We start from the raw sequence: 15497 nt of genomic DNA on the forward strand, positions 1-15497 counted from the left end.
TTTGATTGCTATGTGCTTAGGAACCACATGGTCAAAGGAGAAAAATATTGCCTGTAAGTTTCTATCTGACAACGGGGACTGTATCAAACTCAAAAGCTTCTATATAACAAGAGAAAGCATCTAGACATTAGGAGAAATATTTGCAAAGTGTATAACTAATGAAGTATTAATTTTGACAACATTTAAGAAATGAAACAAAGAAGCAAGAAAAGAAGTAATTTAATGAAAATGTAAAAAAAAATCAGTGTCTATTAATGGTTGGTTGAATGGATGAGTATAATATTTATAAATGTTTATACAGTGTATTCATTTTTAGACTTAAAAAATAATTCTTTAATTTGCAACAGTGTGAATGAAGCTGAAGGACACTATACATAGTGAAATAAGGTAGGCATGAGAAGAGAAATATAGCCTGATCTTTTTTGTATGTGGAATTTAAAAAAGAAGTAGAAAGTAGAATGCTGGTTACAAGGAACCAGATGGACTGAGGTTTGGAGAGATGTTGGGTAAAGCAGACATATTTCATTTACACATGAGGAATGAGTTCAGGAAATCTCTAACACCACATGGTGACTCTACTTATTGATATATACTCAATGATTACTATGAGAATAGATTTCAGTGTTCTCACCACTCAGTAAACATATAAAGTTGTGAATATATTAATGGGCTTATTTAGCCATTCTACAATGTATAGGTACAGTAAAATATAACCTTCTATGTCATGAAAACATACTATTTCAATTGTCAGCTAGAATAAGTACAGATAAAAATGAAGAAAATTGTTGTAAGTTGAGTCAGAGACTGGAAAGAGAGAAAATTATCCCCTTAAAAACAGTGGCTCTTGAGCTTAGATTTTTTTCTTGGGCCCTGCAATGTAGCTGGCCATGATTAGGTGTTCTGAAGGGAGCAGGTAAGGTTTGGAATGCCTCAGGGGAATAGAAATTGAAGCAGGTAATAGGATTTCCTAACAGTGTTTGTGAGGGTGGGCTGGAATGAATTTACATTACTGTGTGTCATCTGTCTAGAAGCCTTCAGTATCAATTTACTGGTGTTTTCAGAACAAGTAAGCAAGAAATACATTGCTGAAGTCAAGGAAGCAGCCTTTATACGCTTAATGATCCTTTTCAAGAAATAGCCAATAAGCAATGAGTCTTTGAAATCATTGACCCTAGAAAATGATCAAAAGAAAGAGTTTTCAAATTTCTGTAGCAATCATGTAGCAAACATTTGCCATTCATCCTTTCAAGCCTACTGTGTGCTTTCACTGTTTCTGTGCCAAACATCCACAATTGTAGGGAAATGGAGGATGCCAATGATGTATGCACCTTCTTTCTCTCATTCTCTGTCTCTGTTTGTCTTACACACACACACACACACACACACACACACACACACACACACACACACACATATGTGTATATATATATATTCCAGGGATTTCAAATTAGGTGTAATAAAAAATATAAACAACATTTTACAGTAAAATTTAGTCCTTTCCCCAAAGATCAAGGGAAGCATTCTATTTTCTAAAAAACAGAATGATTTCCCTTGGTCTGAAACCTCAGTGGCTCATGCATTTTAAACATACTTTTGTCTTTTAATCTTAAGCTATAAAGCTCTACTAATACCAGAACTAGCTTTTCTTGCTTGACTGAAGCAACAGGACTTTGAGAGGAGGTAAGTATAAACATTAATTTGTGTCTTTGAAAGCTAACATCTGCCTTTGCTTTTAGTTTGAGGGCATATGTTGGTTTTAGTATACCCATAGTCTCTTTAGTTGGAGAAGATAGGAACATAAAAATGCAATTTCTCAGTGATGTTACTCTGAACTATTTTATTATGCAGTTTGGCCAGCAATGTGTCCAGTGACCTGCTTGAGTTCCTGTGCACACATGCCCTTTCCTTGCTTTTCTACAGAGACATTAGTTTCCTTGACTGGAAACCAAAGACATTATTAAATGGGAAATGTTTAGTGCCTCTGAGAAGTGATATTCTTGCCTCACTTCAGTTGTTAAAGAATAGTCCTACATCTAAAACTTCTGACCTTTTCCAAGGAAAGCAGTCAATGAAGAGAGAGGTCAGCCAATGATTACATGCTCTAAGCTCTTCTCTGCATCAACTATACAATTCATGGGTAACTTTGTACTTGAAATCTTTGCTTTCCATCTCCTGTCAACTGAATGACACGCATTTCTTTTGATTCAGGACAAATAAGTAACACAGCTATAGGGATTTAATGGAAAGGATGCTTGATTCTAGTTTTTCCCCCTCCTACTTATTACCATGCTCATGTGTCTTTAAATTGTCTCTAAAACTACTCTTATTTGTAAGTTCCAGCATCAGAGGGGGATGACTATTTTGTGTTATTCTTGTCTGGCAACCTTGGGCTACATTCTTAGGACTGAAGACTTGTTATTAGCTACTGCACTGTTCCTTGTGCTGTCTGCCAACTTGATCTAAATACTGTGTTCTCTGAGGTTATACTGTGTACACTTGTCGAGAAGCAGGTCTTTTTTTTTCTTTTGTTAAAATTTAATCCCTCACTTTGTCAACAACTTGATTCTACCATACAGTGGTCATTGTATTTCCTTGGAGATTATTCATTCTTTAGTTCTTTCTTTCTGGCAAGTTCTATTCCTTTGATTAGATTATTTCCTTCTCAGAATCTGAAGCACACAGATGGATCCCTGTTTTTCATCTTTTAGCTCCTGTATCTATGGCAGAAAACAGAAAATATCATGGAAGAATGCTCTCAAAATATATATCCAGAAACTTGGCACATGAAGAGTGTAGGAAGTTCTGCTCATGGCAAAGAGGTTTATAAGGAAAATCAAAGTAAGAGTCAGTGTTGAAGGTTGGGAGAAGCAATTTCACAAGTTTAGTGATAGAAGAGTTAAGGCATTGGAAAAAGTTCAGTTATTCCATTGGAGATCAACAGGTAAAAGTAAAAGGGAGGATTTGTTATAAATAGTAATCTTATGGAATTCAAGGGTATAAATGCACCTCTTATTTGTGAATGACTTTAGTTACTTTTCATGATCCCTTTTATGTAAGATTACATTTCAATTTTAAAAATATTTATAATTTAAATAACAATAAAAGTAAAAATTATTTTGATTCACTGTGATATTTTCCTATGTACATATGTTCTGTATTCCATGAGTATACATAATTAACACACAGAATTTGGATATACAGAAATATAAAAACATTCCATTTATTTGTGTATTTTACATGTGTTAACACTTTAGGCAAGAGTTCATTATGAATAGAAATTCCATTGGGCTCAAGTATATGTACAGAGCTCTTATTGGTGAAGGACTCTTGTCATCTCATACTTGTTTCTTCATTAAAAGAATAATTATAAAGCCCAGTGCCAAATAGTTTTAATGCAGAATTCTACCAGAATTTCAAAGAATTTGTGCCAATATTTTTAATTATTCAGCAAAATAGAAACAGAAAGAACATTGCCCAATTCATTTTACAAGGCCATAGTTTCCTGAATACCCCAAACCACATGAAGACCCAACAGATAAAGAGAATTACAGACCAACTTCCTTTATGAATGTACATGCAAAAAATACTCAACAAATTACTTGCAAACTGAACCCCAAGACACATCAAAAATATCCTTCACTGTGATCAAATAAGCTTCATTTCAGAAATGCAGGGATGTTTAACATATATAAATCAGTAAATATAATCCATGATATAAACAAACTTAAAGACAAAAACCACATGGTCATCTCATTAGATGTTGAAAAAGCCTTTGACAAAACTCAACACCCATTTATGATAAAAGTTCTGGAGAGGTTAGGGATACAAGGGACATACTCAACATAGTAAAATCAGTTTCCAGCAGGCCCATAGACAACATCAAATTAAATGGAGAGAAAGTCAAAGCCTTTCCACAAAACAAAGTTGTCTACTCTCTCCATATCTATTCAATATAGTGTTTGAAGTCTTCTCTAAAGCAATAAGTAATAAGGCAACTAAGGGAGATCAAAGGGATAAAATATGAAAAAGAAGTCAAAATATCTTTAGTTGTAGATAGATGATAATATACATAGGTGACTTTAAAAATTCCATCAGGATGGCAGAGAAGCACTTGAAAAAATGTTCAACATCCTTAATCATCAGGGAAATGCAAATCAAAACAACCCTGAGATTCCACCTCACACCAGTCAGAATGGCTAGGATCAAAAATTCAGGTGACAGCAGATGCTGGCGTGGATGTGGAGAAAGAGGAACACTCCTCCATTGTTGGTGGGAATGCAGGCTTGTACAACCACTCTGGAAATCAGTCTGGCGGTTCCTCAGAAAACTGGACATAGTACTACCGGAGGATCCAGCAATACCTCTCCTGGGCATATATCCAGAAGATGCCCCAACAGGTAAGAAGGACACATGCTCCACTATGTTCATAGCAGCCTTATTTATAATAGCCAGAAGCTGGAAAGAACCCAGATGCCCCTCAACAGAGGAATGGATACAGAAAATGTGGTACATCTACACAATGGAGTACTACTCAGCTATTAAAAAGAATGAATTTATGAAATTCCTAGCCAAATGGATGGACCTGGAGGGCATCATCCTGAGTGAGGTAACACATTCACAAAGAAACTCGCACAATATGTATTCACTGATAAGTGGATATTAGCCCCAAACCTAGGATACCCAAGATATAAGATATAATTTGCTAAACACATGAAACTCAAGAAGAATGAAGACTGAAGTGTGGACACTATGCCCCTCCTTAGATTTGGGAACAAAACACCCATGGAAGGAGTTACAGAGACAAAGTTTGGAGCTGAGATGAAAGGATGGACCATGTAGAGACTGCCATATCCAGGGATCCACCCCATAATCAGCATCCAAACGCTGACACCATTGCATACGCTAGCAAGATTTTATTGAAAGGACCCAGATGTAGCTGTCTCTTATGAGACTATGCCGGGGTCTAGCAAACACAGAAGTGGATGCTCACAGTCAGCTAATGGATGGATCATAGGGCTCCCAATGGAGGAGCTAGAGAAAGTAGCCAAGGAGCTAAAGGGATCTGCAACCCTATAGGTGGAACAACATTATGAACTAACCAGTACCCCGGAGCTCTTGACTCCAGCTGCATATATATCAAAAGATGGCCTAGTCGGCCATCACTGGGAAGAGAGGCCCATTGGACTTGCAAACTTTATATGCCCCAGTACAGGGGAACACCAGGGCCAAAAAGGGGGAGTGGGTGGGCAGGGGAGTCGGGGTGGGTGGATATGGGGGACTTTTGGTATAGCATTGGAAATGTAAATGAGTTAAATACCTAATAAAAAATGGAAAAAAAATTCCATCAGGAAACTCCTACAGCTGATAAACACTTTCAGCAAAGTAGCTTTATACAAAATTAACTAACAAAAATAAGTAGCCTTCCTATATACAAATGACAAAGGCACTGAAAATGAAACAGGGAAACAACATCTTTCACAGTAGCCTCAATATAAAATATCAAGTCATTGAAGAAATTAATTGAAGAAGATACCAGAAGATGGAAAGTTCTCCCATGATTGTGGATTGGTAGGATTAACATACTAAAAATGGCTGTCATACCAAAAGCAATTACAGATTTAGTGCAACCCCCAAGAAAATTTCCAATACAATTCACAGATTTTTGAAGGGCAATTATCAGCTTCATATAAAAAAAAAAAGATAGCTAACACATCCTGAATAATAAAAGAACTCCTGAACTTCTCCAATTAAACGTTATACTGTAAAGCTATGTTAATAAAAATAGGTTCATCAATGGAATTGAAGTGAAGTTCCACACATAAATCTACACACCTATGGACATCTGATTTTTCTTAAAAATGCCAGAAACACACACTGGAAAATAAAACATCTTCAAACAATGTTGCTAGTCTAATTGAATGTCTGCATGTTGAAGAGTGCAAATAGATACATATTTATACTACACAAAACTCAAATCCAAGTAGATTAAAAACCTCAACATAAAACCATATACACTGAACTTGATAGAAGAGATAGTGGAGAAGCGCCTTGAACTCATTGGTGGCTTAGGAGAAGACTTTCTGAACAGAATACCATTAGTACGAGCAGTTATTAAATCATCGGTTAATAAGTGGAACCTCATAAAGTTGAAAAGTTTCTGCAGTGGGACAAAGGAAGCTGTTTACAAAAAGAGAAAAGTCTTTTTTCTCAACTATATAACTGATGGGGAGGCTAATTTCCAAAATAGATAAACTTCACAAACTAGATATTAAGAAAACAAATAATTCTATTAAAATGGAGTACAGATATAAACAGAGAATTCTCAGTAGAGTAAACTGAGAAGCAAAGAAATGCTCAACATCATTAGTCATTAGGTAAATTTGACATCAAAGTACTTTAAGTATTCATCTTACATGTGTCAGAATGGCTAGGATCAATAAAGCCCGTGACTGGCCATGCTTGAGAGAATGTGGGGCAAGGGGACCATTCATCCAGTGTTGGTAGGAGTACAAACTTGTACAGCCATTATGAAAATCAGTATGGCAGTTCACAGAAAGATGGGAATCAATCTACCTCAAGATTCAGTTATATCACTCTAAGGCATATACCCAACGGATGGTCCATTCTTCCAAAGACACTCAACCATGTTCTTTACTGCCTTATTCATAATAACCAGAAATTGGAGACAACCTGCATGTCCCTTAAAGAATGGATAAAAAAATATGGTGTATTTTCACAATTGAGTATTATTCAACTGAAGTGGAAACTTAAAAGTTATTTGGAAAATCAGTTGTGTTGGATGGTGTTTTGCTGGAGCAAACATGTAAAGGAATATTTTTTGAAGTGGGCACAGGTGAAAGGCTAAGGCAGACTCATGAAGGAACATTTCACTGAAGCAGACACAAGTGAAAGGTGTTCTGCTAAAGCAACCATGCAAAAGGACAGGTGATGAAGGATTTCTTTGATAATGACATGCATGTATTGGTTTGCTTTACATCACATAGTTGAGCTCCATTTGTTGGAATTCCATAAAGGGAAGTGCGCCAAACAAAACAAAACAAAAACAAACAAACAAACAAACAAAACCTCTGGTGGTGTGCTTCAGTTTCTTGCAGCTTCCTCAGACTTGTGCTGATGGGTAGAGTGTTGTCAGCAGAGACAGATGCACATTCTAAGTCAGGATACATGCTGAGAAAAGACACATAGAGGATACTTGATGCTGGTTGGTCTGGCTTCTTCGCTGATATTTGCTTCACTGAGAAAGGCACACAGAGAGAAATTCTCCTGGCCTTCCTGCTGGTTCCTCCTGCTGACTTGTGATGATACCGCTGAGGCCTGGCTGTCTCTGCTAGGTTATGGCACCATTGCTGCTAACCTGACACTATCTGAACTGGACCGCTGGTATTTCTGTGAAGTGTTTGCAAATGGATCAAGCTGTTGCTGCTGACTCCTGTGAACTCAACTGTTGATTTCCAGACAACAGACTGGAGTTGCTCCAAAGAATGGATTTTTTCAATTATTTTATTTTATTAATTGATTATTTTATTTATTCACATTTCAAATGTTGTGTCCCTTCCTGGTATCCCCCCACAAAGCCCCCATCCCATTACCCCTCCACTTTGCTTCTAAGAGGGTGCTCCCTTATCTACTCACCCACTCCTACCTCTTACCCGCGTTCACGCGACCGGCCAGGAAGAACGCAACAAACCGGAATCTTCTGCGGCAAAACTTTATTGCTTACATCTTTAGGAGCAAGAGAGCAAGAGAGCAAGAGTGCAAGAGAGAGAAGCAAGAGCCAGAGCAAGAGAAAGAACAAGAACAAGAAAGCAAGAGAAGAGAGAGAAAAAGAATGGCAAAACCCCGTCCCTTTTAAGGAGAATTATCCTCCGCCTAGGACGTATTACTCCCTGATTGGCTGCAGCCCATCGGCCCAGTTGTCATCACAGGAAAGGCAGAACACATGGCGGGAAAACTGCCCCTGCACGTGTGCAGATTATGTTTACTACTTAGAACACAGCTGTCAGCGCCATCTTATAATGGCAAATGTGAGGGCGGCTCCTCACAACTTCACTCCTTTAGCATCTCCCTATACTAGGGCAAAGAGCCTCCACAGGACCAAGGGCCACCCCTCCCATTGATGCCAGGTAAAGCAATCCTCTGCTAGATATGTAGCCTACCCATGTATAGTCTTTGATTGGTGATTTAGTTCCTGGGAGCTCTGAGGGGTCTGGTTAGTTGATATTGTTATTCTTTATATGGGTTTGTAATGCCCTTCAACTCCTTCAGTCCTTCCCTAACTCTTCCATTGGGATTTCTGTGCTCAGCTCTATGATTGGGCGAGAGCATCTGCATCTGTATTGGTCAGGCTCTGGGAGACTCCCTCAGGAGACAGCTATACCAGGTTCCCGTCAGCAAGTACTTGTTGGCATCTGCAATAGTATCTGGTTTTGGTGACTGTATATGGGATGGATCCCCAGGTGGGACAGTCTCTGGATGGCCTTTCCCTCAGTCTTTGCTCCATTTTTTGTCCCTGCATTTCCTTTAGTCAGGAAAAATTCTGGGTTAAAAATTCTGAGATGAGGTGGGTGACCTCATTCCTCTACTCGGGGCCATGTCTTTCTACTGGAGGTGGTCTCTTCAGGTTCTATTTCTGCTTTGTTGGATATTTCAGCTAAACTCACCTCATTAGTTCCTGAGAGCTTCTTGCTTTCCTGGCATCTGGGACTTTCTAGTAGTTCCACCCACTCCCCACCCACTACTGCTACATATTTCTATTCATTCTCCTGGCCCACTGGACTTCCATTTTGTTTCTTCCCATACCTAAACCTGCCCTCTTTTTTCCCTCCTCTCTCTTCTCCCTCCCATATTCCTTATTCCCTCTACCTCCTATGATTATTTTGCTAAAGAACCATTTCTAAACAGGTCCACTTCTCCTGTATCCTTTCTTTTCCACTACCTCTGGTGGGTGGTGGGCTAAAAGGGAGGTTAAAGTGTTTAAGAACCATCATTAAAAATAAGGTTTGAAAAAAATTAGAATAATCAAACAAAATTATTAATAAAGAGACAGTTTTACAAAATAAGGTTTTTTAAATGAGTTTTTTGGCTAACTATTCATTTAGTCGAGGATTCATATCTAGAATATGTGCATAAATCAAAATATTATGTATAAATAAAACAAATATAATCAATCCATTGGTAATGAATAGAATAGATAGTTCAAAGAAGTACAGATTAGTAATAAATATATTTTAAAAATGATCAACACCTTTAGTCGTTAAGGTAATGCAAGCAAGATTATTTTGTTAGATGTGCAGGGACTCTTAAATTTTATATATCTATAAATTCTTGCAATTATTTTCCTTATTATTGAAGTCCTTTTCAGAAAGTCCTTGTTTACACCTATGTCTTGATATATTTTTCTCATGCTTTTGTTTTCTTCTAGTAGTTTTAGAATTTCAAGTTTTGCACTGAAGTCCATGATCCATTTTACATTATTTTTGTTGATGGGTTTTTGGTTGCTTTTTTTTTTTTTTTTTTTTTTTTTTTTGGCTAGTGAGATAGCTCAGCAGGTAAAAATACTTGCATCCTAGCCTGATAACCTGAAGTCAGTCCTCAGAGGATTAAGAGGTATAACCTTATTGGAGTAGATGTGGCTTTGTTGGAGGAAGTGTGCCACTGGAGGGTGGGCTTTGTGATTTCAAATATTCAAACCAAGCCCAGTGTTTCTTTCTGCTGATTGTGGATTCAGATGTAGAATTCTCAGCTACCTCTCCAGCACTGTCTGCCTGTGTGCTGCCATGTGTCCTGCCATGCTGATACTGGACTGAATCTCTGAAACTCTAAACATACCCCAGTGAAATGCTTTTTTTTTTTTTTTAATGAGTTACCATGGTTTCTTCAAAGCAATAGAATACTAAGACAACATCTTTGTCAAAAATCAGGTGGCTATAGAGGCATGGAATGACTTGTAGATTCTCTATTCTGTTCTGTTCATGCATATGGTTTTCTTTTTGCTAATGTCATGCTGGGTTTGTTTCTATGGGTCTGTAGTAAACTTTGACATCAGGAAAAAAAAAGGAAAAAATTAAAGTTACATTCAACCATAAAAAATATGACATTATCGCATTCACAGGCAAATGAATAGTCTAGAAAAAAAAACATTTCAAGTGATGTATCTCAACCCAGAAAGACAAACATGCAATGTATTCACTTCTATGTGGATATTAGCTTATGTTCTTAAGTTCCTCTTATATTCTAAATTTCAATTCTTTGTCAGATGTACTAATTGAAAATATTTTCTTTCATTATATAAGTTGTCGTTTATCCTATTGCTTTGTTTGCTGACAGTTTTCTATTATTTATTTCTGTGGTCTGTGATTGGGTCTCTTAGGGTTCTTACCAATGTCTTGAGTTATTTCCTTTAGGTTTCTTGTAGTCATTTCATTTGTTTCTGTTTGTAAATATAATTTCTTCTTTGGACAGAATTTTTTTAGCTCTTAAGATGAAACAACACACGGCCATTAAAAATAAAACAGAGATGTGATTTTATTATTCCCTAATATCTCTCATGCCCTACTACCTCTTTTTAATACTTCTACCTTTGTAAATGCAACTTCTGTCTATAGATGCTTACAGTTTTTGTTACTTTATGTGTTGTGTACCAATGTCCTTTGAGATCAATCTGTTCTTGAGGGAAACTCCTTAAGACAATGTTCTAATTGTCTAATGGGAATGGAAACATTTTATCTTCTATGAAGCTCATTAAGCTCTGGAAATAAGTCACTCAAGATCTTCAGGAAATCCACAAAACTAGCTTCATTAGATCCTTTTGTCCTCAAGCATGCATAAGCAAAATGAAGTACTGAAGAAAGATACTTACAGAGAAGTCAAAATGCCTGGAAGAGACACATACTAGGTGAACTGTCTGTAAGAGACCCTCTTTAACCTGTGAGGCTGTCTATAGATTCCGCAGTGGGCACCAGGTTTCCAGCTTTCAGGAGCAGTCACCCATGCTTGGTGATAGAACTAGCTGTTTTTCAGTCATTTTTGCTCCTCTAAGTAATTCCAATAGAATTCACTTATTTGCCAAGTAGGACTTTGGTACTATCATTAATCACTCCCCTATCTGGGAAGAATAGATGTTTGTTCACATCTCCCCAGAACATTATCACAAGACACTTTTGAATTTCTAAAATTATGCCATTTACAAATGTACCTTTTATCATCTAATACCTTCTGTGAATGAACTTCATGATAAGTAAAACAGATTGTCTTCTTATTTTGGTAGTTTCAGTACCTAGGATTATATGTATCACATACTAAGGACTCAATAAACATTTACTAAGTCACTTTAGAAAAGGCAGAAAGATTGAGAACTGAGAATCAAACATCATGAGAGTGATTCAACATTACAGAGAAAAAAGAATAGCAAATGGTAAGTTGTATTAGCCCATAGTAAGTTATATTAGCCCATAGGTTTTGTTATTTTTCTTGACGTGTGTATGTGTTATACACTTATACTATATTTAGCACTACCAAAAAATTCTTGTTAAATCACTGAGTATCCCCACAAACACTACAACATATATGTTTCTATGTTCATCATTTTCAGTTTGAATGGAAGATGTCATGAAAAATTTAAGCTGTAGTTCAAACAGCTGGTAAAGGGTTAATGCAAGATTAGAGATACAGACCTAGGTAGTCAGAATATGTACATAGTAAAATTACAGGAACTGCCTTTATTGGTTGCACAGCAACATAGGTAAACAGAACTGTTTTCAAAGGGAAATTTCCCTTCATGCATTCGCCAGCCAGAGTTACCTTTCAAGCCTCAATATGAATCTTAATCTTAAGGCTTGACTAAGTAAGCATGCTCAAGGGAAAATGAAGTATGAGAAGTGAGAGACAAGCTGTCCTGTAGACAAACTAGGAAGACTTCAACACGCATTTCATCAGCTTTAGGAAAGAATGAATGAGCTCAAGGGAAGAAATGTGAAGGTGAACTTCATTTTATTGTCTTTAATTTGTGTTCTTCCAGAAGGAACTAGACAGTCCTGCAACTCTAAAGCTAGAGATAGTCATACTGAGCCATTTCTTCCAGTTTGCATTAAAATAGGGTAATATTAAATTCTCACATTGATAAACATTCAACTAACTTGTGAAAAACATACAGAATCATCCTTTAAGGGAGAAATAAAATGAAAATCATGATTTATATGTGTGAAATGTTGAATCCTTTCTTTCTTTCTTTTTTCTTTCTTTCTTTCTTCCTTCCTTCCTTCCTTCCTTCCTTCCTTCTTTCTTTCTTTCTTTCCTTCCTTCCTTCCTTCCTTCCTTCTTTCTTTCTTTCTTTCTTTCTTCCTTTCTTTCTTTCTTTCTTTCTTTCTTTCTTCTTTTTTTAAACAGTGAGTGTCATTTGCCACAAGATGGCAGCTAAGCAATTGGCATTTTAGTCTGGTGAACATGTTGTGTAGAAATACCATCTCTCTTTAATGAACTGGAAATTGAATTTGAAAACATGTTTCAAATAATATACAAATTTATAAAATCTATGGTGCATAACCTTGCTACCAAATATATACATTGGCAAGATTTTTCTATGTTTATAGAACTTTAGCAATACTGAGAGGATGGTATTGATTATGAGCCAAGAAAAGTCCCAAGGAAGGTTTATTAATGTAGAGTTAAACAATTAAAGCACAAGTTACATAAACCTATGTCAGTGTCTTGAAGGAACATAAAAATGCATAGTTTAGATGAGGGGAAGTACGCTACATCATAGCTAATTAATGATCCCAGCAATGATGTTTAGTGTGAATGTCAAATCAGTGGTTCAGGAAATTATATCAATCTTTAAGAGAGCCAAATTTTTAGAGAAAAGCCAGTTTTGAAATATTAGGCACATATCTTTATATTTTAGGCTCAGGCTCATATGAGAAATCTTTTCTGTTCTCAATTCCTATTAGAATGTGTACCCAAACCACTGACTTGGGGACTTAATCATACCTGGACATATCATATAATTTTTTAGTAATTTATTTTAAAAATTGGAGCATATGGTTTAATACTATAACTTTCTTCCTCCCATCATTTTGTTCCTCCTACTTCTCTTCTTCTGTCTTCTTCTGCCTCCATCCCTTCCTCCCCACTCTGCAAATCATGTAACTTTCATAGCACAGTTTTGCCACAGCATGTGTATAATGACATGGATAATGTTAGTAGTTAAGGGTGAAGACTGTAGCCACTCAATGTTCATTTATATCATCTTTCTCATAGTTGATAAAACATTTAATTGTCTTCTGAGAGGCTTCACCCAGCAACTGATTGAAACTCATGTAGTGTCCCACAACCAAACATTTAGTAGATCTTGAGGACTCCTGTGTCAGAGGGGGCAAGGATGGATTGAGTGAGCCAGAGGGGTCAAGGACACCACAAGAAAACCTACAGAATCAACTAACATGTGCTCACAGAGAATGAACCACCAACCAAAGTGCATGTTTGAAACAGACCTAGGCCATATGTAACAGGTGTACAGTTTGGTCTTCATGTGAACCCTCTAACAAATGGAGCAAGGACTGTCTTTGACTCTGTTGCCTGCTTTTGGATCTCCTTCACTTAATTGGGTTGACGCAAAATTTCCCAGAGCTCAGAGATATGCTGTTAGTTACCAGATTGCCTGGTATGATTTTATAGTCACCAAAGCAGATTCTAAAATTAGTTTCAGCTGTAAACTTGACTGAAACCTGGACTTATCTGCAAGAGGGAACCTTGAACTGAAGAACTGTTTGTATCAGATTGTCTGTGGGCATATAGTGGAACATTATTTAATTGTTAATTTGGATCTCCTTCACTTAATTAGGAGAAGATACACCTAGCCCTATTGCAAGTTAAGAAGCCAAGACTAACAGATCTCTATGGGGAGCCTCCCCTTCTCTTAGAAGAAAAGGGGGGGGGGAAATGGGGGAGGTGAGGTTAGAGGGAGGGACTGGGAGGAAAGGACAGAGGTGAAGCTATAGTTGGGATGTGAAGTAAATAAAGTAATGAAATAAAAAGAATTTAAAAACTGTGAAACACCCCAGAGCCCATGTCTATAGCTGCATATGTAGCAGAGGATGGACTAGTCAGCCATCAGTGGGAGAAGAGGCCCTTGGTCTTGCGAAGATTCTAGGCCCTAGTATAGGAGAATGCCAGGGCCAGGAAGTGGGAGTGGGTGGGTTGGGGAGCAGGGAAAGGGGGTAGGGGATTTTCAGAGAGGAAACTAGGAAAGGGGATAATATTTGAAATGTAAATGAAGAAAACATCTAATAAAAAATCAAAATGAAAATAATAATAATAAAAAAACAACAAAACTGTGAACCTAATCTCCTGAACTGTGATGATTAATACTCAGTATAAGAAAACACTTGAAATGGTGTCTACTGTGAGTTCAAGTCTTTATTAGTCATAGTTTATCAATGATTCATGTGTTAGAAGAAGCCCTGATACCAGGGAACTAGGCTGCTTCCTGCACTGTCTTCTAAGCTTCCTCTTGGGGGAATGAGTTCACCAAGTACCGAGAAGTCAACTCTGCTAGTAAGCCCTGTGGCCATAATTTTAACGAATGATATTTTGTCCAGTGTAAGAAAAAGTTTCGTTATGAGTATGGGAAAGTCCTACAGCCTGTTCTACAAGGAGCAGTTTCTGTTGTCATACTTCTTGGCAGAGACTATTTTTTTTTTAAATTTCCATACTGTGATTTATAAGTCTGGTGTCCTATCATGTCCTGGTATCGAGAACCTGGTTGTCTAAGTATGAGGTGTAATGTGATCTAGTCACTTCTGCTGGGTATTGTCTTTCTGCTGTGAATTATTCCAGACATTTCACGTCCCAGGACAGGGAGAAGATGTGGCTGGGAAGGAGTTAAGAGCATGCATCTCATCAGTATTTTGTTTATTTAAAAAAGAATCCGGAAAAGTATTTGGCTATTTATGGCTTCATGCAGAAAGCCATAAAGAGTCTCTTGGGAGGGATGTCCTTCAACATACCAAGGCCAGAAAGTAAGTAGCCTTGGCTCACCAGATTGGCAGCCTTGGCAGGTGATTGGGCCTGCAATAAACCTGAATAAACAAGCTCTGAAAAAACGCCTATCTAGCAGAGACTTTTACTTCCCTCTTCATAAAATGTCTCTTAGTAACATCCCTAGAAGTACTATCCCAGTCCACATATGTGTTTGTACCACCGTTCCCTCACAAATGTATTATTGTGTGTAAAATGCTTTTTTTTTTCCAATTTTTATTAGGTATACACTTATATTTCAAATGCTACCCTGAAAGTCACTTATACCCTTCTCCCGCCCTGCTTCCATACCCACCCACTCCCACTTCTTGGCTCTGGCATTCCCCTGTACTGGGGCATGTAAAGTTTGCAAGACCAAGGGGATTCTCTTCCCAATGATGGCCAACTAGGCCATATTCTGGTACATATGCATCTAGAGACACGAGCTCTGGGGGTACTGATTA

Source organism: Mus musculus, chromosome X, assembly GCF_000001635.26.
Source record: "Mus musculus strain C57BL/6J chromosome X, GRCm38.p6 C57BL/6J".
NCBI classification, from domain to species: Eukaryota; Metazoa; Chordata; class Mammalia; order Rodentia; family Muridae; genus Mus; species Mus musculus.